Source organism: Coloeus monedula (genome assembly GCF_965178545.1).
Source record: "Coloeus monedula genome assembly, chromosome: 7".
Lineage (NCBI taxonomy): Eukaryota > Metazoa > Chordata > Aves > Passeriformes > Corvidae > Coloeus > Coloeus monedula.
Genome location: NC_138787.1, coordinates 37,955,279 through 37,982,057, shown reverse-complemented (window position 1 = coordinate 37,982,057; position 26,779 = coordinate 37,955,279).

The window sequence follows — 26,779 nt, the reverse complement described above, 5'->3', positions numbered from 1 at the left end:
TGGTGGTGGTGATAAACAGGCAATTCTGTAAATTCTTTGTTCAGCTGAAGCCATGGTAGGACTATGATGAGATAAAGGCTTTAATATTTGCCCTGACATCAACAGAAGAAGTAAAGATCTAAAATTTGTGACTCAAAGCCAACCCTTAGAAATTCAGATGCACGGAAAAACACACCTGAACTTCCTGGAGGAAGGACTTTTCTTTTAGGGCCATTAGAAAACAAAGGTTAAGGTACCCAGTGCATCACCCAGGCAATACTCTGGTGTTAAATTTACTCACCATTTTCTTTAGGTCAATTCTTGCCTTTTGTTTTGCAATTTTTTGAGTAAAGAGAAAACCCCAAAAGAAAATACTGTTACTAAAAGCTGCAGAGGGGCACGAATTTCAACCATACCTTGTCCATAGAGTCTTGATACAAACCCACATATCCAACAAAACTGTCTTAAGCGCTCACACAGGCAAATCTTTTGAGCTTGACATGTTTTATGTTAGCCCCTTGTTTCTAAATTAAGAAATGCACAGGACATTAAATATATGAAAGAATTTAAAGGGTTTGCTAAGCCAACAAAACAGGTGAATTCATGAATCCCATCATGTGTCCCTTCCTAATTTGTTCAGGGTGATAACAAATGTTTGGGCCATAATATTTGAGTAGCCCAAGTGAATGAGCAAGGAATGAGGAGAACAATATTTCATCTTGAGGCTTTTTTTATTCTTTCCCAGAAGATGCTGTTAGCAGTGCGCAAAAAAATTGTATTATACCAAAATTGTATAAAAATAAATTCCGTCCCCCCAAGCCAATAGGTATTGTTTTACAGCTGGGAGACAGAAAACATATTGGTTGAAAACATTACAATATTTAAAAACCACATGGAGCTGTAAAAATTGGAATGAGTCCTCTAAATCTTCTATAAAATGGTTAATCAGTTGATCCTTAACAACTGCTATGTACAGTACAGAGAGCTTATAACTCACAAATGCAGGTTCAAGCAGTGTTCCCCAAGGATGGGGGAGAACAGATTGAAACACTGAAAAGAAAGGGGAAGGAGACAGAAGGAAAGAAATAATTAAATAAAAATGTTAAATTCTTCATTGGCTTTTTTTTTTTTTGTTTGTTTATTTTGTGTTTTCCCAAATATTGTTCTCTTAACCCTGAAAAAAAATTTAGATTCTCTCACTCTGGATGGAATAATCAGTTCAATATAATTTTGAATACAAATTATTAAATTTACTCGCTACTTTTTTCATCTCTTCTAAGAAATCGTCTGTATTTTGCAAAATTTAAAGCCAAAGACTTGCTTGTAGTACAAGAAAGCAAAGCTATATTTATTTTTTTTCTTTTTAATGACAGTCTAACAATAGTCCCACAACTCACCAGTGCATTCCAAAAATTTCATGCTGTCATCATAAAAATCTGACTGTAGCAGAATCTGTCTGGCACTAGACAGAGCCCTAATGACCCTAAACTCACATACGATCCCTGGTGATCAGAAGAAGAAAAATACGGTAAAAATAGAGAAATATGTAAACTGCTTAAGTGACAGAAAAATATCCTCTGGAGAATGTCATTCATTTTTTTTCCTGTCTTTCACAACTGTCAGAGGTACCAGGTCTCTGAACTTGTCTTTTGTGTTGTTTAACAGGAAGCTTTGGAGAATTTTCCAGTCACTTGGAAAGTAAAATTAGTGATGAAGCGGGGTTGTTCCCCCATTCCAGCAGTTCCAGCAGCACATTCCCACTATTTAAGCAGGAAGCCCAGCACAACCCTCTCCACTTTTACAAATGTTGGGAGTGTAGAATTTCTCTCACCACACTTCTGTTTCCAAGGGTTCATTTAACAAGAAATTATGTTACAACACAAACCAATAAACAAGGTTTTACTTGGACACAGAAATCATGGAATAACGCATGCCTGAAAAAAAAGTGTTTTGTATGTGCTTCCCCCTTTTTTTTTTAATATTATAAAAAAAAGCTCCATTTTAATTGATTGATTTCTAACGTTGCTATAAATTAAGCAGGGAGGAATTGATAGGATTCTTTGAAAGCTCAAAAGCATTCCAGAGAAATCATGTTAAAGAAACAAAGAATTTCATAGAGTTGGATGTATTTTTGCCATATTGTGTGACATTTGATGTTTTTACCTCCAGCTTTTGAAATCAGCCTGATAGTAGAGGCTTCCTTCTGTCTCTCTCGACTGCAGAGATAAGACTGAAAATATGAATCATAAATGCGTTGACCCCAAAAGGAAAGAGAAATATCAGTCTAGAGTTGCTTTGAATAAATTACAGGCACCTTAAAGCTGTTTGGTGTTTAATCCATGATGGTTTTTACTGTTAGCAGGTAGCAGGAGCCTTTCTGTGCTCTGTCGTGTTTAGCTCTGCTACCACAATGTGTTTTACACATTTTCATGAACCCATGGATTTCCCTGTGATTGGATCTCGCTCTGGTTTTTGGGTTGGGCTCTGAGTACCATGAGCAGGATTTCTTTTCAGATCCTTCTTTTCCTCTCGTGGGAATTCTTGAGGGAACATTTGGCTTTTATAGAGCTCTTTCGAGGTGGACAGAGTCAAACTTCCTTACAAATGGCATAGGTTGATCAATAACAGAATCCTGGAATTATTTGGTTGGGAGGGAAATTAAAGATCATCCAGTTGCCTCCCCTGCCTTTGTTGTTCCAAAACCTGTCCAACCTGGCCTTGGACAGTTCCAGAGATGGGGCAGGGTAGTGGTTTGGCCCAAAATACTCATTACTGTTTATCTTCTGTGAGATAAGAATTAGGAGAAAAGCAAAGCAGGCACCAAACTTGAAAGAATATAAAGAAGTTTATTAACAGACCTAAAAGAAGGGAAAAAAAATTATACCACCTTCAGAACTCTCCTCCTCCCCCCACCTTCCTCCCTTCTCCCACTGACAATGGAAAAAGACAACCCTTGAGATGTTCAGTCTGTTTACCACTGCCATATAACCTTGTTCAGTCCATTTAGAAAGAGAAGTCTCTTCTTGCTCATGCTATGAAAACATTATCACAACGAGCCAGCCGCCCACTTCCAAATATTGTTCAGTCCATTTAGGAAGAGGAGTCTCTCTGCCTGCGTGTGAGTCCCTTCCCCCAACTTGCAGCTTTTCAAGGTCACAGATAGCAACTGGCTTCCCCGCAACTGCTTTCGAGTTTTTTGGGGTACAATTTTAAGGTTGAGCCGTTCAGAAACAAAAACCAGAGGCCCTTCTCCTTCCCTGGGAGCAAAGGGTCTTCCTCATCTTCATCGTTAGGACTGTCTCTGGGAGCATCTCTAGGGACTGAGGTTTTCTCGTTTTCCATTTGGAGCAAAAGTCCTCATCTGCTCCATCTCTCCCTGTCCAAACTTCTCATGAAATTACAGCTGCATCAGCATCTGCCTATCTCAGCACAGGTGCTTTTGCTTATGAGTTGAACACTCCACCCCCCATATCTTCATGAAATGACAACGGGATACTCTGATATATCATAGCTTCACAACAGACTTGCAGCTTAAAAAGAAAAATCCATAGGACCAAAGATCTAAGTCACAGTTCAGGCATGCAAAAGTCCTGCATTTGGAGGTGAGGGGAAAAATCCCTCTTGTCCGAAGAAGGTTCTGTCCTCCAAGGCTTGGAAATAACAATATTCAGGATTTTTCCTCTGTGTGAGCAGTAGCTGGACAAGAGTCTGTCAGGAAAAGGCATCATTTTGGTTGCTGATTCATCAGAAATGTTGCTGTCTTAATCTTCTATCAGAGAAGGTGAAAGCGGGCAAATTGTTGGCTCAGTAGAGCCCTAAGCTCTATTTCAGCCTGGGAGGGGTGTTCCCAGCAAAAAGTGATTTCTTCCCATATAAATGGATATCTCAGCATAGCAGGAGCTTGGAGACTGAGAGATTCTGATATATAAAAACCTAATTAAAGTTGTCAGAAATCCCTGGCACTGTCCAAGGCCGGGTTGGATGGGGCTTGGAGAAGCCTGGTCTGGAGGAAGGTGTCCCTGCCCATGGCAGGAAGGAGATGGGCTTTAAGTTGTTTTCCAACCCAGACCATTCTGGGGTTCTGTGAAATGCTGCACTCCCGGTGTGCTGAGGCTCACGTCAGCATCGGTGATCCCACTCCCTCCTGCTCCAGCCGTGCACATCCTCATGTTTAGTTGGAAGTTTATAGGCCTTTGTCCACATCCCTTCAGTATTTAATGCCTTGCAAATCTTAACAAGTCAAACTTCCCAACATCCTGAGAGGCATTGTCAGGAAAGCTTCGTCTAAATAATCTCTCTTCTTGCAGTAGGACTTTCACTTCCCTTGCACACACCCTTTATGTTTGTTGACTTGGGAGGTCGATGCGATAGAGGTCAGATCTGTACGTGTTCACCCAGCTCCGACCCCGGGCTCGGGGCTGCTTTTCTCCATCATGGCTTTCTGTGTGACCGATCTTTCGGCCGCGGAATAAAACCTATTTCTTTATTAAATTTAATTGGGCTGAATTTCTTGACCTCACATTCATAACAATGATGTAACATGCGAAAAGCCAACACCACAATACCATTTATAACACAGGGATCCACCGGAGGCACCCGCGGTGCTGCGGTCCTGCCCGCGGAGGAATCAGCGGTGATGGGCATGCACACGCTGAGTGATCCGCCGGAGGGACTATTTGTGATGCGCTCCTGCCCGCGGAGGGATCAGCGCTGATGCCGCCCCGCCCGCCCAGCTGCTCTCGCTGCCTTTTCCCGCTCTCCCCTCTGCTCCCAGCGCTTCTCCTGCAAAGGGCGCGGCTTTTCCTGGGCTCTTTTCCTGCCGGGCCTGCAGCGAGCGCTCCCCTCAAGGAGCAGGGGCAGCTTTGCCCACAGCAGCAGCGAGTAAACAGAGCAGAGCCCAGACAGACGCCGGAGCAGCACCGCTCGCAGGGCGCGGAGCAGCCGCAACGCGGGGGCCCGGCCGAGACGTCGGAGTCGGCGAGGCGGCGGCCACGTGGGACCAGCAGCCACCACGTGGGACCAGCAGCCACCACGTGGGACCAGCAGCCACCATGTGGGACCAGCAGCCACCACGTGGGACCAGCAGCCACCTGGGACCAGCAGCCACGTGGGACCAGCAGCCACCACGTGGGACCGGCAGCCACCATGTGGGACCAGCAGCCACGTGGGACCGGCAGCCACCACGTGGGATCAGCAGCCACGTGGGACCGGCAGCCACCACGTGGGACCAGCAGCCACCTGGGACCAGCAGCCACCTGGGACCAGCAGCCACGTGGGACCGGCAGCCACCACGTGGGACCGGCAGCCACCACGTGGGACCAGCAGCCACGTGGGACCGGCAGCCACCACGTGGGACCAGCAGCCACGTGGGACCAGCAGCCATGTGGGACCAGCAGCCACGTGGGACCAGCAGCCACCACGTGGGACCAGCAGCCACCACGTGGGACCAGCAGCCACGTGGGACCAGCAGCCACCACCTGGGACCAGCAGCCACCACGTGGGACCAGCAGCCACGTGGGACCGGCAGCCACGACGAACACGCAAGCATGTGATAGGAGAAGTTACAGCAATGAAAGTCACAGGAACTGTGAAATGGTACAATGTCAAAAACAGCTATGGATTTATAACACGAGATGATACAGGGGAAGGTTTATTTGTCCATAGAACTGCTATTCCTATTGAAAGGAATAACCCTAAAAATTACCTGCGAAGTGTAGGAGATGGGGAGGTTGTACAATTTGATATAGTGCAAGGAAAGAAGGGTTTACAAGCAGGGAATGTTACTGGGCCTGGAGGTATTCCAGTCAAAGGCAGCTGTTATGCACAAAATTATAAACAATATCCATCCCAGCAATTTCCCTACCCACAACCTACTTCCCCCTTTTACCCTATACCCAATATGAACCCTTTCCTAAGTTTACCTTATCCCCAGTTTATTCCTAATCCATTTTTCACCCCATGGCTTCCCTATACAATTCCATTTCCCTACAACTCCTCTCCAATGCTGAGGGGGGGGATGAAAAGAGGGAGGGAAGAAATTAAACCCTCTCCTGCCTCAGTTTCCCCACAAAGCATGCCTGGAGAGTTCTGTCTCCCTTCTGTCAGCCCTAAGATGTTCCACAGAATCTGTTTGGACATTTAAAGGCTCAGGAGGGTTGCTTGTATTATTTTAAAACTGTTCTTGTTATGTTTATCCAGTTGTTTTCACTTCCTTTTATTAAAATAAAATGGGTGAGATATTGGGGTCTCCTCCCCCTGCCATGGAGCCCTGGGAGAGGGGCCCTGAGGGGACAGACACGGGGTTTCCCGCTGTAACAGTTGAACTTGTATTTATGGGCCTAAGTTTTCTGAAACCCAAACAAAACAGTAATTTATCTACTTTATTTCTTTCAAAATGGTGTTCTTAAAGTACATCTTGCAGATAGATTGTCTGTCCCTCACAGCAAAGCCTCACAATGGGAGTCTAATAATTGCTCTTTTTCTAATTTCACTAAATGAGTTATAATTATTTTACGTCTGTTTTATGGTTACAGAATAGTATTAACCTAAGCTCTAATTATAATATAGCTTTCAAAGAAATGTATGGACACGAAATTGATGGACTGCCAGCTTATGTAGGAGCATCACATAAAGCAGATATACAGCTGATGGTTTAAGGCATAACATGTTAAAATTCAGGGGCACAACTTGTTCATGAATAAGTAACAGGGTGTAAATTCATTGACTATTTTTTTATAGTGGATCAAACAGAGAAGGGCACGATTAATGCTCGTCAAAATGCACGTACGGTTGAAGTTGGATGTGATTTACACCCAATAGGATTGGGAGACTCAGGCAGAGCCTGGAAGTCAGGTTAGTCAACACTGAAGTGGTCATGATGGATATTTTACATGTTTTCTTCTGGTTTGCCCTCTTCTGCAGCATTGTGAATGTTACTGTCACAAATGAACTCTTTTTTTGTCAGGGATAAAATGATTCTTTCAAACATCTTGCAATTCCTTTATTGCCAGAGGTGGTTGAAGGTCAAAATATTAAGAACCAAAGTTTTTAAAATCTCTGTCAGCTTTACAGAGCCTCTACCTAGCTCTGCTAATGTGAAGCTGATCTGCAGCCGTGGAGCCTCATCCCGTACATCCCTGGAGGATGAATCTCCTCTCAGCTTCCCACACACACTCAGCTGCCTCCCCCATCCAGAGGGGACTCATGACTTGCTCACCTCAAAGTAGAAAATCAGACATGTTTGGGCATTTATCAGCTTCTCACTGGGCTGTTCAGCAGAGAGGTGATTTGGGCCTAAATCCTTGGAAGGGACCTTCCGGGTGGTTTTGCCTTTAGTATGAGAGGATTCATTGGACAACGCTGATTTTTTGGTGGTCATCTGGAGCATCTGCTGGGGTCACCATCTCCGAAAATGTCCAAAACACGAGTAGAGGGGGGATTTTTGGTTTAGTGCAAGTGATGATGACCAAACAAAGGTTGGACTTGATGGTCCTGGAGGTTTTTTCCAACCTTAATGGGTCTATGATTCCATCTTCATGCAGCTGACAGAAGGATGCCTGACCACCCTCCAGCCCCCAAAACCAGGCACACCAGAAATAGTTGACAATTTCCTTCCTCCAAAGGTGATCCTTCTGATTTGGGGCCCCTGACTATATCTGACACCAATTCATCCCAGACCAAGATTTTAGAAGTCGGGTGCAGACTCGGAGTTGAAAAGTGCTGTTTGAAAGAGCTTCAGACTAAACAAATTAGATGTGCAAAACACACCTGGCTCTTATCTCCCTCACAGCTAAACCTTGGACTACGAGAGCTAAATAAAACCTACGAGCCATTTCCTGGCCACTATGGGAGATTTACCCTGAAGTTTATTTTTTAAGCTTCAGTGTCTGTTTCTTAATTACTTAAAGGTCCGTGGATTCGTTCTGTTGTATGAAATTTGATATAAATTGTTTACTAGACTTAAGGGGATGAGGAGATTATGCACTTTCTTATTTTTAATATTTCTCTCTCCTATCTGCTGTGACCAGACAGAAATTTCAAGCAACAGTTTTTGGAAAATATATGGAGACCAGCCTGGGAATTTTGTAAGGTAAGGGGCCGTCCATGATGCCAGGATGTCTGGCTGCTGCTTCTGCTGAGCAGCTCTGCATCCTTTATATTTTGAAATTATTCTATTGTAACCATTTTCCATTCAGTTTAGTTTGGCAATATATCCTTGTTTCTAAAGGTGTCTACACTTATTTGACTAGAGAAAATATTTACTTTTCTAAAGGGCAGCTTAACCTTTGTTTAAATTTGAGGTGAGCGAAAGGGCACTGTAATTATCTGCTGTATTATTTGTGTCACATCTGAGTTACTATGAAGGCTCAACATGCATTGCCCTTTATTAGGAAACTGCTTAACAAAACCCAATATAACCACAGGTTTTGCATCCAGCAAATATTTTATTGAACCAAAGGCTTCTCCAGGAAACTTGGACTCTGAGAAGATTCAAGTGGCAGAAGGCTGACCCAGGGGATGGGATAGAGATGGATGGGTTTTTATGGCAGCTGTAGCTGCTTTATTTTAAGTATCTTGCAGTCAGGTAAAGGGGAAATGTGAGTGCAGTGTTTCCTGATACAGAGCTTCAGAGTGGAAAAACTCCAGTAGTGATGGAGGTTTTACAGCTAAGGTGGATTCACGGGTATGTCCCACTGCTTTCCCATAATATTCCCAAAATATAACTTCCCCATAACTCCCTTGAGAGGTAAGGAAGAAGAAATAATCAACATGGTTGTAAGTTACAGGTAAAAGTGACACAGGATGCTTCAGTCACACTTCCAGGCAGGAGCAGTCATTGTCCTGCAGAAAGGCAGTTCAGGGCTGCAGGAGGGAGCTCCACCATTGTGGGCAGCAGGGATGGCTGTGGGACTCCTCCTCAGTCAGGGCAGATGTAATTCCCAGAGGGAGAGCTGAGATTACCCTCCAGTTTTGTTGCTGTTGATTTGTTGCAGTGTTTCTGGTCTAATTCCTATTTCATAGAATCATCACAGAATCCCAGAATGGTTTGGGCTGGAAGGGACCTTAAAGCTCTTCCAGTCCCTCTCCTTTTTATGAGATACTACATTCCATTCCAGGTAGGAGCCTTGTTTGTGTCACTAACTGATCCTGCTCTCCTGCAGAGGTTCATGTGGATGCAGTTGGGATTATTCCAGAAAAGAAACTGGAATTTGGTCAAGGCAGGCAGGCGGCTCCTTGGTTAGCTGGGAATGTACCTTCTAATCTCGGGTGACAGATGAGCTGCCCCTCCCAACAAAAATTCATGTCCCCAGCATGAGAACAGCTGCTCCAGTAGCAGAGATGCTCTGAAGAGTGCACATAGAGATCCAGTCAAGACAGTTTGTGTGAATTTAAATTTAATTCAATTCAGTTGAATTGAATTTAAAGTCAAGAAAGTTTGTGTGAACCTGTTACTTGGAAAATATCCCAGGAGCAGCTTCTTGTGATGGACTGTGTGTAAATAACCAGCACGTCCCAGGCTACTCCCAAGATAAAGCACCATGGCTGGGAAGGGTTATTGCTTCATCCCATCACTCAGCTGGTTTTACATCTTCATGGCAAAGTAGCAAATCTATATGGATCTGGAGGAGCTTGATCTGTGGCATGCTCAGAGCATGGTTTTTGTATTTGTGTATATTTATGGTCACTCACTAAAGGAGCAGTGACCTTTTGATAGATTAATATAAGCTACTTCAGATACAGTGGCACAAAGAAAATGACTTTGACAGTGAATCCACTTGTTAGTGCTGGAGTTGCTGTGCAAGTACAGGAAATGAGAGGCCTTCAGCTTAAAAATCTGTCCTAAAAATTAGCCTGGCCACCAACGCCTGCCACTACCCTGAGTTAAGTACAGTTTTATACTGAGTCAGCCTTAACTTCCCAGTAAATAGAGTTCCTTTGTCTTTCACTCAACAAGTTCCTTTTAACAACATCCATTTATAAACATCAAAGAGAAGACAGAGGTGGTGGGAGACAGCCAGGACTGGATTGCACAGACCCCCAAGGGTCAGGTGAGAGGATTGCTCCATGGAAAACTGATGTGAGCAAAGGGAAGCAGAGGGACATCTCTGTGACCTCGCAGCGGGGGCCGAGGCTTGGCTGGCGAAGGTGCCCTGCGGGGAAGCTGTGCTGGTGGAGCACCAGGGCTTTGTTGTTCCACAGATAACGTGATGGGCTCAGCTGGAAACGATGCCATTTCTTCCCCTTGCTGAAGATAAAGTCAGGGTTCTAAAAACACCAAAGGCTTTGAGAACATTTTCGAAAGAGCTGCCTGAGACAGAAGTCTCGGATCAGGAGCCGTCTTGTAAAAATCCTGGGGAGTATCGTTAACCCTCGGAGCACGTTTGGGGATGTGTCAATCTTCCAGGGATACTGCTCCTGCCAGGAAATCATAATTTATTGAGGTCAGCGGGTTAATGGGCTGGACTATGTGCTACCAATTGGTAGACATAAAATATATTTAGTCCTGTGACAAACCTAAAAGGTTTTCAATAGACGGAGGCTCGCAATAAAACGTGTGATGAGTTGTTCTATTATTTTTCTCCGAGAGCATTTTTTCTTTCCAAGATAAAGCAAAAAGAGAGAAAGCTGATCTTTAAAATAATAAAAAAAAAGCTGGGTAGCTGTTATGTTGCAGATGTGTGTTTTATAGTTTAATATTTTTTGCGTGAGAAAGCAGTTGGGATTCTAAGCAGACATGATGTAGAGCAATTTAAAATTAATAGAGCACTTCAAATTTTTAGGAGCACTTTAAGTTAGAAGTGATCTTGGTTTTGGGCAGGCTCGGTGTAGAAAGATGTGAAATTATGCAAGAGTTCCAGATCTACAAGACCATACTGGCATAAAGGCAAACACTAATTCAGCAGGTTAGGACAAAACAGATTATTTAAAATTCAGCAAAACAAAAATCCAAACAACAAAATTTGTCTTACTCTGTTCTTTCAGTATAATTACTCAGCTTTCATTGTTCTGTTACTTTAAATACCCAGTACGAGATGGAATGAAGAAACTCTGACAAGAATACTGAGAATGAATATTAGCAGAAAATGCAGAAATTCTGCTCTGGCCTTCGTGTCATCCTGTGGGGTGAGTGTCCCTCCCATGGGGATGCAGATTATGGAGCAGCAGTGGAGGTGTCCGCCTGCCTTTCCTAGGTGGAAGAGCTGGGTGAGGCACGAGGAGGCAAGCTCATTATTGACTCTCTCAAAGGCCACAGGGGCAAGACTGGACTAATAAATTCTCTTTTAAAGTAAGTGAATGCTCCTGCTGCCTCATGCCCTCCCCTTAGCCTCTCACTACCTTTTTTGGATGCTGCACAAATCCCCAGGTTTTTTTTCCTCAGCAGAGATGTTTTCTGTACTGGGTCAAGTTGAACTGAGCTTTTGGTTTGCCGTTTGCTTTGTGGGGGTGGATTTTTGTTTGTTCATTTGTTTGTTTGTTTTGAAATGATTTTTGCACCACCAGCAGCACACATACAGTTGGAAATGGAGTAAGTGGAGATCTGAATGTCAAAAAATGTGGAGAGGTGAAGCTTAGGGACAAGGGGTGGTGGTGGGTTTGGCTGTGCTGTGTTAACTGTTGGACTTGATGGTCTTAGAGGGTTTTCCCAACCCTAATGGTTCTGTGATTCCATGATTCCATACAGGATTGCTCAGTTTGTCAGTGTGCTGTGATTTGTGTGAAACTTCCCTGGAGCAGCCTGTGTTGTGGCAGGGGGGAGAAGAGAAATCTCTGGAGCTGGAGGATGCCTGGTTGGGGAGCAGCTCAGGGGAAGCCAGCCCAGACTAAAAGAGGGTCTCCCTGGGTTGATGACAGTTCTAAACCCAGATCAAATGCTTGGTTTAAAGCAGCCGTGCAGCATTTGATTAAACTGGGCCTCAATTGCATTTGAATTAATCCCATCACCACCTTGTCTGTCCAGATCAGTTGCTTCAGTACCAATATCCATTACGGTCCTCCCAAAACACAGGAGCATCCGTCACCTGTCACACATTTGGGGCTGCAGCTGTGGATCAGATGTAAAAGGCACAGAGAGAATCCCTCAGACAGGTGGGTGCAGTCTAGGAGAGAGACACACTGACCCTGCTTAGCCTGGTGAAAGAAATAAGGGTAAAAATTTGCAAAAATGCCTCAGTTTTGCAAAAAGTGGGTGCTCTGTGGGGTCATTTTTTTTTCCCTAATCCTTTCCTTACCCAGTAACGAACATAAAAGCATGATCCTAATTTATGGTGCATTGATACGAAACAAATTATATTATTAATACCTGTATCTATAAGGATAAAGCATTTAATGGGTTTGAAGCAGTTCTCTACCAATTGGAGCACACAATAAATACCTGGATACACAGATTTTAGGCACTTTAAGCTTTTTACTGCATCAGAGAGATCAAGTAGCTTTGACTACTGCATCCCAAATAAGTTTATTCGTGGAGAATTCTTGTGAGTGATTTAGTGTGTAACGAGATACTTCGTCGCTCCCAATAAATTGATGTATTGCATGTCTCTTCCACGCCTGCTTCGTTATCCTTTTGTATTGATTTGCATTCTTTGCCATTTTGAAATACACTTTTTTATATTATTAAATGATGTGTTTTTGTGATAATGCCTGGATGTTTGTGTCCCATTGGATGGGGCTTGATGCAAACGTGATAATGAAAAATGTGATCCCTCCCTCCGAGTCCTGTTCCCTCTACATTTATTAGAGTTGCACACATTAAAATGTGGTAGAATTTTTTCAGTGTCTGTACATACAGACACTCATGTCTACATCAGAGGAAAAAATCCTCGATACTTTAATAGTTGTGCCAGCCAGCAATGTTTTATACGAATAACAAAACATGTAAAATGTAATAGAGAATATATATATTTCTTCTAATCTATCCCCTATATTTCTGTATATGTGGTATGATTTAATGAGCTAAACTCTGGTGGATAATTTGAAAAAAATTCTACATGAAATGGCAAAGAAATTCTCCCAAAGTGTTTTGTTTTATACATGCAATATAAAGATACAACTTTGCATGTGCACACTTTGTTTTTCTAATTTATAATAAAATGTACAAAAAGATTTTCAAAGCAAATGGTTTCAAATCAAAGACTTGGGTTTATAGCTAAAGCAAGGAAGAGGGCAGAGATTCTCTGCTTCCATGTAACTGGGAAGAGTTTTATTATCCAAAGTCACGCAAAAAATATGTTCTCCATCACAGACCTTGAAATGCCTGACTTTCTCCCATTTCCTACACTCCAAAATGAATTGGTAAAAGTTGTGTGGAAAACCTTAAAGCAAAGTCAAGGAAGCCAAGGAAAACCTTCAACCAAGGTCAGCCTTCGTGTGTGATGCAGACAGCGGTCGCTCTAACTGGGGGTAACGGGAGATCCAGAGGGGTTTAAAAAAGAAATAATTATTGCAGGTGTCCCTTGCCTTCTGACACGAATCTCCTTATGAAAAGCAAGTCATTTACCAGTGGTTTATAGGACTGGAGTATTCCTCCATGAACGGGGGGGAAAATAATCCAGCAGCGAGGACGAGCTTCTCCTCTTTGCGCGATAACGCTCGCGCCGGTCTGGGCCCGGCCCAAGGTACGTGGGAGTCAGGATTAACTGACAGCACCAAAGGCTGATTTACAGAAACCACATGAGGAGTTCCTGAGCACAGCCCAGATAACAAAAATATTATCGCCGCTGTTTACAGTGAAGCCGGTCAGTTTATTTCTCCGAGTGCTTCATTATGTATAAAAGATGCCAGCGATAGGCTCCCAGTCAAAATAAACAGGCAGAAAGTGTTCCACATACACAGTTTGGAGAGAACGGTTACTTTGCTATTTATTTAATAATTGACCATAAATGGAGTCAAAGTGCAAAGGGAAAAAAAAAAAAAACACCCTAAAAAAAAGCAGCACACTAAGGGCTTTTTGAAAGATTGATAAATAATGTGGAATCTCAATTAGGCTTTAGAAGGAATGCAGATATTAAAAATTTGGTCAAGAATCTAATTAGCTGGAGGTAATTAAACAGTCTCACACGGGGTCATTAATCTTTTCCACAGACCTTTGATGTTTTGCACACTGTCTTCTAGTCATTAATAAAATTCATAACACTCCTCTTTGTGGTGTTTTATCATCGTGTTTTTCTCTGTAAGAGCATAGAGCAAGTGTCATTGTATCACAAGGGCCTTACTTTAGTTAATTTCTTTTTTTCTGCTTGTTAGATTTAACCCTTTCTTGAACCAAGTGTTGCCAATTTATGCCAGAAGTTTTAAGACAGGTTTTAAATCCTTGTTTTGCCGTTCCCCACAGCTTTCAAAGTCCGTACATTGAGAAATAAACCATTCTGATGCATCTGGTCAATTAAGAAAGTTTTTTTCCAATCCAGCTCATCTGTCTGGTGCTTAATTTTGCAACCTGGTTCATTTATTATTCACAGGAATGACAGAAAAAGTATTTTATTTTGCTTTCTTCCTTTACCTTCAGTTTCTCTTGATGGTAGGTCCCCTGGAGACATAACCTGTAGCATGTGGTAAATCTTAGTGGCGTAACCAGAGAGCTCCTGAGGATGGGGCTGTGATAGAAGTGAGGAATAATTATGAAAGAAAAACCGTAAGTAAAATGGAAATTTGTTGAACGTGACTGATTTTATGTACAGTCTCAGTACAGTACTTCAATAATGCATTATCCTGACATATTTCAAAGACAAACTGTGCTCAAGAATAGCTGAGTTTAAAAGGCAAGAAAGCTACAAAGGACACCTTTGGAAGAGAGAGGGATATGATTTCTATTGCAAACATTAATATCCATACATATATAGCCTGTGTGTGTTGTGTTTTTATGGCTGTTTGTATTACAAGACCTACATTTAGGAGCTGTTACGTGGAGTTGTGTGAGCAAGTGTAAATAGAGGGAGATACAAAGGGTTTGCTAATGAGATGTTTGTGTCTGGACAGAGACATTTCACATTTTGGGTGAATTTACTTCTGAAACAGACAAATCCATTGTTTCATGTAATTATTGGTGGGGTTTGTATTTTGGTCAGAGCTGTTTCATGCATTTGTTTGTGGCAAGAAGGTGTTGACTCATTACAGGGTGTAGACACTGAGGTAATACTTGAGGTGAGAGAGCAGAGATTGCAATATCTGCTGAAAAATGTGCACCCTCCCCTTCTTAATAACAGGGGAAGAGGTGCAAAATGCTCCTTAAATACCATTATAAATGGCAACAACTGCACACGTTGGTGGGGATCGTTTTGGTGTTTTTATGACTGATTTGCACAGCAGCTTTGTGCCTAAAAAATGGGTGATCTTATAGGCTGTTTTAAAAAGAAATCACACTTGATACTATTTCAGGAGTAAGAGGAATTAATGAAAGGCAGGAATGAAAATCTCTGGGAGTTTACAGTCATCCAGAGCAATCATATTCTGAACTTGTGGGTGTTGTTTTGTTCATCTCTTCTGTCCTGCCCTTGCATATTTTTTTGATAAGTCTCTGCCACTACTTGTAGCTGCTGCTTTTTGCAGCATTTTCTATTGAGTTCAGATCCAAAATGCAGCAGAAGTCTGCACAGACCAGAAAAAAAAATAAAAATAGAATGCACAGCTCCAAGGCTTTGGGTAAAAAATACAGTCTCTTTCTCAATTGAATTTTAAATATAAAATGTTATGTGTCATTTTCTCAGAGGAAGGAAGTGATTGCAGTTATTTTATTTCCACATTACTGAGCAAAAATGTTTCCCTCTAAAAATATCAACCCAACAGCAGAATATTTTGCAGAGTGATCCACTTAAAAGTGAGTGGGAGACGGCCAGCAAGGATTGTTCTCTTTTGTGTTTACTTGTAATTTATAAACAAGTTCTGGCAGTCTTTTTTTTTTTTTTTTTTCTTGAAAGCCTGAGGAAGGCACTTTTCATGCTTTTTATTCAGATTGAAAAATTGTTTCTTTTTTTCTCTTTAAGACTATTTTTATGGCTGGAAAACTGACAGACACCTTTAAAAGATGAAATGATGAAAACTGAGCAGTTGCTAAGAGAAAGTCCTGCTAAAACTGCCATTTCTTTCTTTCTTTTTTTTTTTCCTTAATGCTCATGCATTTTCAGTGACTAATTAACTTTTCAAAAGGACTTCATCTTTAGTGATTTGACCTCGCTTTCTTTTACAGTGTGAGCCACCCAGTAACCTCAGGAGTTCCACCAGGAAAACAAAGGGTGGGTGATCGTGTCCCTGTTACTTCCAAAGCAAACAGAGAATAAAATCCCACAACAAGCAAACAAAATCGAGTAGAGCTGTAAGGTCGTTAAAGTTCTGCTTTTTAACGTGAGAAATACACAGAAACAACCTAAATAGTCTAACAACAAAAAGGTTATTTCAGTGATAATTTTAAAGTAAATTGCAGCTGTCACCTTGTGACCTTTTTCCAAGTGATGTTAATGAGATCCATAGGTGATTCCAACTACTTAATAATAATGAGATTGATACAGGGAACGCTCAGATTAGCAACAATTTGATAATTGTGTGAGCAGGAAGAACTAGCCCTCCCTGGTGGTTTGAAAACATAGCTGAGATTTGAGGAGCTGTACAGAGCTCTTATTTAATCTGAGCAATTCTATAATGATGTGAAAAGGTAAGTGTTTTTGATTTAGTGATGTCTATATTTCAAGAGACAAGATGTTGGTGATAAAGGAAGAGGGGAAAAAAAAGGCAAGAGATGAATGGCTGGTTTCTGGAGACATCTTTTGGCTTAATATCTAACACCATGTCTGTCTGTGTGCATTTCTCTCAGTTTTCCCACTAGGAAAATAGAATACTAATTAGATTTTGATTACAGGCAGTTTTTAAAGTGTGGAAGGCACACTCACATTGTTGCTATTAAATTCTCCTTTAATAGCTGGACACCAGCCTTTGAATTTGATGTGCTATCAGGGCTGATCAGCTGGAAAGAAACCACGTACAGGTTACTTAAGAACGTGTACTTTTTTATTTTCCCCTGTGATCAAAATTGCCTGGGAACTTCCTGATGGTGAATAACAATCCCAATGAAACACTTATTTGGAAAACTGGTATTTTTTTGCCATGGCCACAGCTTAAAGGTTAAGACATGAGGGTAAAATCCTTTGCTACAGAAACCACAGAGTTTGAGCTTTATATTTAAAGTTACTGGGGTCTGCATGGATGAAAAACTGTAAAGATCAGTGTTAAAACATAAAATACACCCTAGAAGTGCCCAGGGGTGAATAAAAGCTCCAGTGAGTCTGAATTCAGCACCTGAGTGCACATGCTGCAGGTTGGCCCTCTTCCACCACCTGGGTCCCCCTTTTGTCCTGCTGAGGAACCAGGAGAGATGGAGAGACCTGGGAGAGTCCTCAGCACTCTCTTGAGCAGCAAATGTAAATTGAATTTTGTTGATGTAGAATAAGAAATGTATAAATATACGTAGATATATAAAATTCCTGAGTACAGATGCAATTTTTTAATATTCTAAATCCATTTTAGATACCGCGCTTCCACTTCAAACCGGTTTTGGGGTGAAAAAATAAATGTAATCTTAAAAGAAGTGCTGCTGAATTTGCATTTATCAGGGTGAAATTTATCAGTTTAGAAAGCAGTCCAAAATGCTGAAAGCATTTATTTTGTATACAGGGACTGTATTAGACATCTTTTAACTTTAGGGAGAAATGTTGAAAAGAAAAATGATGGAGGAGCTTTTGGTGTAGATGCGATAACTTTATAGAAATGTGATTATTTTATGGCAATAAGCTGTTGGAAGATGTGCACTGTGGCTGGGAAAAATAATTAGCCAATGGATGACTTAATAGGAGCTTCATGTAACACTGAATTTTAAAGGACTGCATTGTCTAACAACAATTGATCTGAGTCAGATCTCATCTTTAGAAAGAAAGCAGTTCCTCCATAATGGGAGTTAAAAAACCTCCAGCGAAAAGTTTCCCTGGGAAGTCTATAAATATCCATTAGGATGTCCATTAGATCGCATCAAATATTTCCTTTCACTCATTTGAACCTTCCCCAGGCTGAGTTCTGTGCAGTTTTTACCCATCCCTGCATGGAAGCTCCGCTCTGAGCAATGAGGAGACAAAGGTGTAAATCTTTTGAGGTTCAGTGCCACCTCCAGCTTCCCAGTTAACCGTAAGGTCATCCCACAACCAGCTGGGCAGGGAGGAAACGTGGGGCTCTGGAGCCATTATATCATTTCCTCCTCGGTTTCCTCTCAGCTACTTCTGCCAGAAAATGGCTAATAATGGGCTATTTGCATAGGGCAGGAGGAGAAGGCAGGCTAAAGATGGGCTTTGCCGCTGAATTCCCTGCTCAATGTAGTTATAAAAACCGGACTAAAGAGGGCAGGAGATACTCTATTTAAAGAAAGAAATGCAGGCGAGCAGACAGTAAAACTCTACGGGGAAACAATAATATATATTTCAGTATATAATAAAGTGATTTATTTTCAATAAAATCTGTAAAACTGCTTTAGTTACTTTGACACCTTGATTAACTGGAGTTTCAAAGATATTTGTGTGCGTGTGAACCTTCTTCATACCAACAGTCCCGAATACTTTATTGCCTCTGCTATTGAATATGTATGTTTTAAAAGCATTTGCTACACTGTAGTTTTACTGGATGTCAGGGACAAAATAGATTAATATTAGACCTCAGCCAGAAAGCATTTCTGTGGCAGCACATGAAATGTAGCACTCTCCACTGCCGACGCTCTCCCTGACTTATTCCTGGGGATGCTTTATCCGGAGCTATGGGCTCCGGGAGAGATTTATTTCCTCTAAAATCACTGATTACCATTATAAAACCCTAAAAAGTTTGCAGCCGTTGAGGAAATTTCAGAGCTGGCTGTAGCGGGAATAAAAGGATTAGAAAAGGCAGGATGCATTGTGTGGGCACAGTTAGAGGGATCTTCCTATGGGCTCTGCATTAGGGGGTGGAAAACTTTATTCCTCGTCCCCTGCACCCCACAAAGCAGCACAGCACTGATAGAGAGGTTATGTTGCACCTTCCAAAAGTCACAGAGTTTTTTCCCAAAGCCTCTCTGGGGAATTTTGGGGGATTTCAATGACCTCACACCCGAAGGATGTGCAGCAAATACTTTCTCTTGCACTCGGGCACAGTGGGGAAAATTTACATCAGGAGGAAATCCTAGCATTGAGAAAGGCTTTTTTTCCCTTTCCTTCACACATGCAGGCTCTGTGAGAGCCTGTGCTTCCAGAGGGTGGAGGAGCCTGTGGGAAAGGGCTCTCTCCTGCCTTCTCCTGCCCAGCACAAAGGGCAGCCCAGGTGCAGAACTTATTTCATGCAGGGCATCCTTGGGTTTGAGCTGGATGCAAATGGCATTGCAGGGATGTGGGAGATACGGGAATCACCCTGTCAGGAGGTTCCTTTCCTGCTCTTTTGGAGCCCTTTTCTCTACACAAGCACAAGGGTAGAGAGAACATAGAACCCTGGAATAGTTTGGGTTGGAAGGGGCCTTAAAATCCATCCCATTCCACCCCTGCCATGGGCAGGGACACCTCCCACTATCCCAGGCTGCTCCAAGCCCTGTCCTGCCTGGCCTTGGGCACTGCCAGGGATCCAGGGGCAGCCACAGCTTCTCTGGGCACCCTGTGCCAGGGCCTGCCCACCCTCCCAGCCAGGAATTCCTTCCCAATATCCCATCCATCCCTGCCCTCTGGCAGTGGGAAGCCATTCTCTGTGTCCTGTCCCTCCATCCCTTGTCTCAAATCCCTCTCCAGCTCTCCTGGAGCCCCTTTATGCCCTGGAAGAGACTCTGAGGTCTCCCCAGACCCTCCTCTTCCCTTCTCCAGGCTGAACAGTCCCTATTTTGTTGGAAAGGATAGCTCTGGCAGGACTGAAGGGCACTCGGCTCTGTCTAGACCCCACTAAAATCTGAGTCTCTCCTCATTCCTGTGCCTAAATAACAGGGAATCTTTCCAGGAATTTTCTGCTGCTGGATATGACCAAGTAGCACACCAGCATGAATTTGAATTCTGCTATTAAATACAGTTCTAGTTTGATTTATTTTGCCCACCCTCTGTATATTCACTGGCTGTATCTTACTAGAGAAAAGGTATAGGATGATTTTGTTTTTAATATCTGCTTAATTTCTACCTGGTTTATATATAAATAATTACTATTTAAATGATAACAAAACACACAAGAAGTTTAATAATAAAGATAATTTTTTTTTTTCCTGGGAGAAGTGGAATTTATTTTAAAATGATTCAAACCCCAACACCTTCAAGAATGTTGAAAATTTGCTGTCTTGTGTATATTGACAAGCTGAGAGGTTTGTTTCTGCATAAATATACCAGAAGGTTGTTGCTGTTGTTGGTTAAGTGCTTCCAGTGTGCTCATCTCAGACAGTATTAACGAGGAATAAACAAGACCTCACTGAAGGTTTAGAGAACCAGCAGTATTTATGTGTTCAGAGCTCATTTTAAATAAAGACCCTCTTTTGGGGATGTCAGAAGGACAGAAAATCAGGAGCACAGGTTTTCACTGTTTAACAGTGCCTTTTTTTTTTAAACTCCTAAAGCTTTTTAGGTTATTCCAGCACTGAGTGTGTCAGTCCAGGGAATGAACCAAACAGTAAAAGCCACGTTCTTTGAGTACAGAAAGATTAGGAGCTGCTCTGGGGAAGAAAGTCCAAGAGTAAACAAAGGTTGCACGATTCCCTTGGGAAAACACTGAATTCCATGCCATGTGTTAAATGTTCCTGTAAACCTCAAGATGCTGGTTCGAATTTCATATGCTCTGTGACACTTTTGTTAATGTATCACCACATAAAGCTGAGAGGGGAGAGACACCAAAACTCTACAGACATGCATAAAAAGAGCATTAATAACTTCCTGGACTTTTTTCCAAGGTTGGTTATAATTTATTCCATAGAATTAGTGTGGTTTTGATTTTTTTTTTATTTTTAAGTTGTCAGAATGCTAAAATGGGAAGTATGCAAAATTATTCCGGTTTGAGATGTAAATTATGCTGCCAGAAGGATGCGTGATGCGTGTAATGGAAGAATTAGGTCTCTTAGACTAAAGCTGATTCTGGTAAATCATAAAATATGTAAGGAGTCTGTGGCCAATCCTGGATTTGCTAAAATGAATATAAATGTGAGGAGCATCTGATGGTGTGATAACTTCTGCTGTTAAAGTTGGGCGTTTCCACGGACAGACAATTCCCAGCAGCACGGAGACACAGGAGCTTGGGATCAATACTGGCCAGGGTGTCCACATTCACCTCTGACAGATTTTTACTCTTTTGCCACTATTTTCTCATGTCCAGCCCTGGCACAGCTGCTCAGGGCAGTGGTGGAGTCCCTGTTTCTGGAGGGATTTCAAAGCCAGGTGGATGTGGCACTTGGGGACACGGGGCAGTGCTGGGGAATGGCTGGACTCGATCATAAATCCTAATCCAGGTTCTCAGCCTCTGAGCACCACCAGGAAATCCCTGTCCACCACCTGAATGATGTACAGGAGGCATTTCCCTGTTTGCTCTGGGGAAATGGCAACCAGGAAGTTTTTTTAAACTTTTATAGTGAAATACAGTGAAGCTCAAGCTTCTCTTACCAGGCATTGAATAAATTCTTTTAGTCTGTGTTTACGTCTATGACATGTATATATACACAGAGATATGTACAGAATCTAACTGAACTTTCCTTCATTTGCTTTTCCCAGAGGCTCAGGAGAGTTCTCTTGCCCTCATCAAGGATTTTCTCAGATTTGGGTTGAGTTCACCTCTCGCATATTTGTAAACTGAAAAATAAAGTTACTGTGGGGCCTGTTTGACAAACTCCTTTTGTTGGAGCGCTTATAAAGTTAATTTCCAAGAAATGAAGACATGGCAGTGTTTATGCTCATAGACTGAAGCCAAGTTTCCTTCTTTGTTTTTGGCATGTAGAAGCTCAGGTTTAGTATCCTCAAGATGCATAAATTATGCAGGTTTGACCAGAGAGCTCTAAAGAATTGGCACCCATAGCTACCCTTTATGGATGATTTCATTTTATTGTCATATCTTCTCAAAGCTCAATCTCTAACACAGCTTTTGAACTCTCGAGGTGTTAAAATTTGCTTTCTGTTGCTCCAGGAAGAGAGAATCTTGCTTGGATGGCAGGAGCAGGCAGCTGGATGAAGTGTCAGCTCTCTGACCCAATTTAGCTTTCCTTTGCACCACTTTCCCATTTGGAAGTGGCCGGTGAAGAATTCTTTTAAAAGGAAAATGCTGGTTTGTCCTCTTTATCCAAAATGCTTTCCCAAATTTTGTAGGATTAGCCAGGGCAGCCCGTTTTTTACATCCACGGTATAGCACCCACGGCAGGTCTATTTTGCTGTTTTTCTGGTAGAATTTGAGCTTCTTAAACCTCATATTCTCAGATTTCTTCCTCTGCAGTATTTTTGATACACAACAGGTCCCTCATTTCAGGGCTGGCCCATTCCTTCTAAATCACTGTTCAGAGTAGCTTCATTCAGGTGATAATTTCTAATTGTTTTGTGGAGGATTAATTAAATCTGCGATTCTCCATTGAGGTGGAATTCCTACTCACTTTGGGGTGTTTTCTTTAAATTCTCCCTACTTATTCTTTTAAAATTTTAAGCTATCAATTCTGTTTCCATATTTGTGTGAAATGCCCAAATCAGCCAAGTTTTGTGCAGCAGTTTCGTATTTGTGCTCTTTGTCTTTCCCAGCTGAAATCTCTTACACAAATGAAGTTCTTCCCATCACTTTTTGAATTGAGTGACTTTAATACTTTTTTTTCCCTTTTACCCTGGCCTGCACTACCTGTGGATTCAAAGGCTGTTTAAACATTTATCTGGTTTTTTTCACCCTATTTCCAGAGCGCTTCAATTCCCACCAGCCCATCCAGCTTCAGTGTTCTTCTAACCCATCTCTTTAATTTCTTTTGATTGTTTTCAGCATGGTGGGGTGTTCATCCATCACTTAATGCCTGTGGTACAATTTTCCTCTGTTTTTCACCACTCTTCACCCTATTGCAGAAGACTTAAAGATCTCCATGCATCCAGGATTTGCAAAGCCATTCCTAAGGAAACCAGAAGTATGTAACTGTAGAATGTGTCTGTGTTTGCACACAATTGTTGGGCAATTTTAGCCACTGAGAATAAGGATCATAACGCTAATAATTCCCTCCAAACGTAATGAAAGTGGGCGGTTGGGTGAATGGGACAGACTTGAATTAGTGAGGAAAAAGCTGCTGCATCCTCTGTTCAGCTGTGACAGAGTGAGGAATCCATGCTGGAGAGAGGAGGAAACCGTGCTCCACAAATCCTGCTTGTCCTGGAACCACTTGTGTACCACTGATCCAGTTTATTAAACCCAGTCTTGCGTTGAAAACATGAAGGTTGGAAAGTCAACTACTCCTTAAGTATTTCAAGAAGATTTTGCATTTTCTGCTTCTGCTTTATGCCACAGGCTGAAATCACACAACCTTGTCATGTCTTCCCTTGGATCTGAGCAGGAGCTCTTCAGCCAAGCTCAAGAAGCTTTTGGAAAAGGATCTCAGGCACTGGGTGGGATTCTTGGGCTTGTCCTGTGCAGGGCCAGGAGTTGGACTCCTATGACCCCTGTGGGTCCCTTCCAGCTCAAGATATTCCATGATTCTCTGATACATCACCACATGGCTCACCCCAGAGCTGAGTGCCGGCGTCTCACGCTCTCTTCAAACCTGATGCTTTGAAGTTGCTGTCCCTAATTTGGTTCATTTGCTACCTGTGAAATATCGGAGTGCTTTAGGAATGGTGGTTCATTGCCACCACCCCCTGGTGGGGAGAGTGATTGCTGTGCTAATAGATCAGGAGCCCCAGCACGGGAATGTCAGCCAAGACCAGCTCCCCCAGGGCTCCAGGTAACACACACGGATCCTGGCACCCTGGTTGGAGCACACATCCCTGGATTGAGCTGCTGCCGGGAGAGAGCTCGTCCTTGCTATCCAGAAAATCAGGGACACAGAAATCACAGCTTCCTGGGAATAGTTGGGGTTAGGTAACTTCACAACCCACCAGAATCTGTGATAGGGATGATGCATTTTCCTTCTGCATTCTTTATACACTGTCCAGCTTGTGCACTGAGGCTGGCAGGTACCAGAAATAATAAATACATTTATATACAATTACAGAAATTCATATACAATTCTACCGATTATAAATTTACACAGGTAATTCTTTCTATTTACCTTTTTCCTCTCTCATCTGAGTACACAGATCTGCATAAGGAAAGGCCTGGAAAGAAGTGGTCAGACAAACAAATGCTGCATCATTACAAGTGTCAGGGTACAAAGTTAAAACTGGCCACAGCTCTTTAAATCAAAACACTGGGTTTTTTAGTTTTGATGTTCTTTTGGCAGCCTGTGGGTGAGAGAAGGGCAGAGACAGGCAGAAAGGGAAAAGAGAAAGGGTCTAATTGCTGCAGTCCTTCTCGAGTTCAAACTCATTGTAATTAAGTGTTAATTTTTCTTAAATTAGAAATTATTAAAAACCTGTGGCCAGGGTTGTAATGTGAGCTGATCCGAAGAGGAAGCTTTGCTTTGGAGCCACTGCAGAATGAATTGCAATCTTAACAAAGTAAATGGCTTGTAAATACATCGAGTAATTGGGTATTAATGGAAGCTGTTGTGCACACACTGCACAGACCCCTCTGTAGCTGCAAAATTGGACTGTCATTCACAGACCTGATTATAGGAACCTGGGTTTAAAAAGTCCGTAAAGAGTGGGAAACTCATGGTTCAGAGCACAAGCCAGGAGAGAGGCAGGTCAAGACTATTTTTCTCTGGGCAAACTATTCTGTAATAGCTCATTTCAAGGCTTTGGGTTCTCTCTAGGAAACACCCAGCAGTGGTCATTGGCAGAGAGGAGATGCGGTTCTGACCTGGTGGTGTTGCACCCTTGGCATTTTGTGAAAGGGTTTTGCAAGACTTCCTCATTACAGAGGAGAAATTGCTAAATAGATTTTAAGTTAAAGCAGACAAATACCTAGACAGCCTACAACATAATGGGGGAAAGATCAAATTCTACCCTTGCTTGAATTCAAGCAGCTCATTAGCATTAATAGGGCTGCATGTGTAACTGATAGCAAAATTTGGTTGGTAAACCTTGAAGGACTTCAGCTTAAAAACAGATTTTTATGTACAGGCCAGGGAAAAAACCAGCTGAAACTGATAAAATGCAATTTATACCACCATAACAACAGTGCCTAGGAATAAGATGTTGGGATTTTTCCCCCTTCAAGTGGGTAAAGATTGTTCCCAGACTGAAGCCTTCATCACAAGCCAACTTTTAACTGCGAGAGAAATGTCTGAACTGGTGAGTTAAGCCTTGCAGACCTTTTTTTTTTGATGTTGAAAACGTTGCTGTGAAGTCATATGGTGCAAAAACCACCGTGGCAAGCAGGAGCTTTGTTAGTGTGGTGTCTGCAAAATTGGGAAGTGGGATCATTTCTGTTGTAGTTTAACTTTCCTCTCAAATATGTTTTGGAGTATTGGGGGTTTCACTGCAGGAAGGCGTCAGACCTTATGTTACCTCCATAAATAGGAAAGTCTCAATTTTAACTCTGCACTCCTAGAAGTGTTTTAGGGAGGTTTAGATCAGATATTAGGAAAAAATTCTTCACTGAAAGGGTTGTCAGACACAAAAGAGATGGCCAGGGAAGTGGTGGAGTCCCCATTCCAGGAGGGGCTTAAAAGCCGTGTGGATGTGGCACTTGGAAAAATGGATTAGTGGTGGCCTTGGCAGGGCTGGGGGTTGGATTTGAAGGTCTTAGAGGACTTTTCCAACCTAAATGATTCTATGTTCATCATGAAAATGTCAATGCTTTTGTGCTTTGAAGAAATTTTGGGATTGTCCTTTGTGCTTCCACTTCACAAACACAAACAAACGTGATTGCCATTTTCAGCTTATGGCAGTTCTGGTCAGAAATATTTCCATTCATGGCTGGGGGAGTCACCATTGTAAATACCAGAAGAGGTGTGCAATCACAGAGTAGAGAAACTGTAACAAGAGAGCTGTGGGCCCAAAAATACACTTCTATTCCAGAGCATGAGACTCAAAACTCGTGAAGTTTTGTCTCTCCCAGCTTTGTGCTCTCCCAAACGCAACTTTATGGCTCTGTCAGCCCAGGTTTTGCTGGCTGGTGGTGCCTAGAGGAAGAAAATATGGTCTGAAGAGATAAAAGATATTCAGTATTTGCTTTATACAGTTACAGACGGGGGGTGAGGCTGCTCCATGCTGCACTTCCACGCTGAAGGTTTTTAATTACTGGTACTCTGGTGGCAGTTTGGGTGAGACATCCCTCACATTCCCAAGTATCACTCCCATCAGAGATCAAAACTCTCACATGCAACACCAAATGTAATCTGTGGCCCTCAGAAGAGTCTCCCAGAGTTCCCTATTGCCCCCCAGAAATTCAGAGCTTGGCCAGGTCACTGAAAATCAAGTGCAGGACTTGGCAGCACCTTCCAATACTCAGAAATGACACTTACTCAAAGCTTAGCAGCACCCAGCACAGGGTGTTGTCAGTGCCACCCATTCAGCTGCTTGAAAAAGTCACAAAATCTCAATTAAAACAAAGAACATTATATGTTGTTGTGTTTTTGGTTTTTTTTCCCCATGAGCAATAAAAACCAGGTACACCAGCAAAGCAAGATAACTCAAACTGATGAATAAATAATACCTGGGGATGAATAATTTAAATGTAGTGTCAGATGCTTGGAACAATCTTTATCCTTGAAACAATAAGATGGGACCACGTG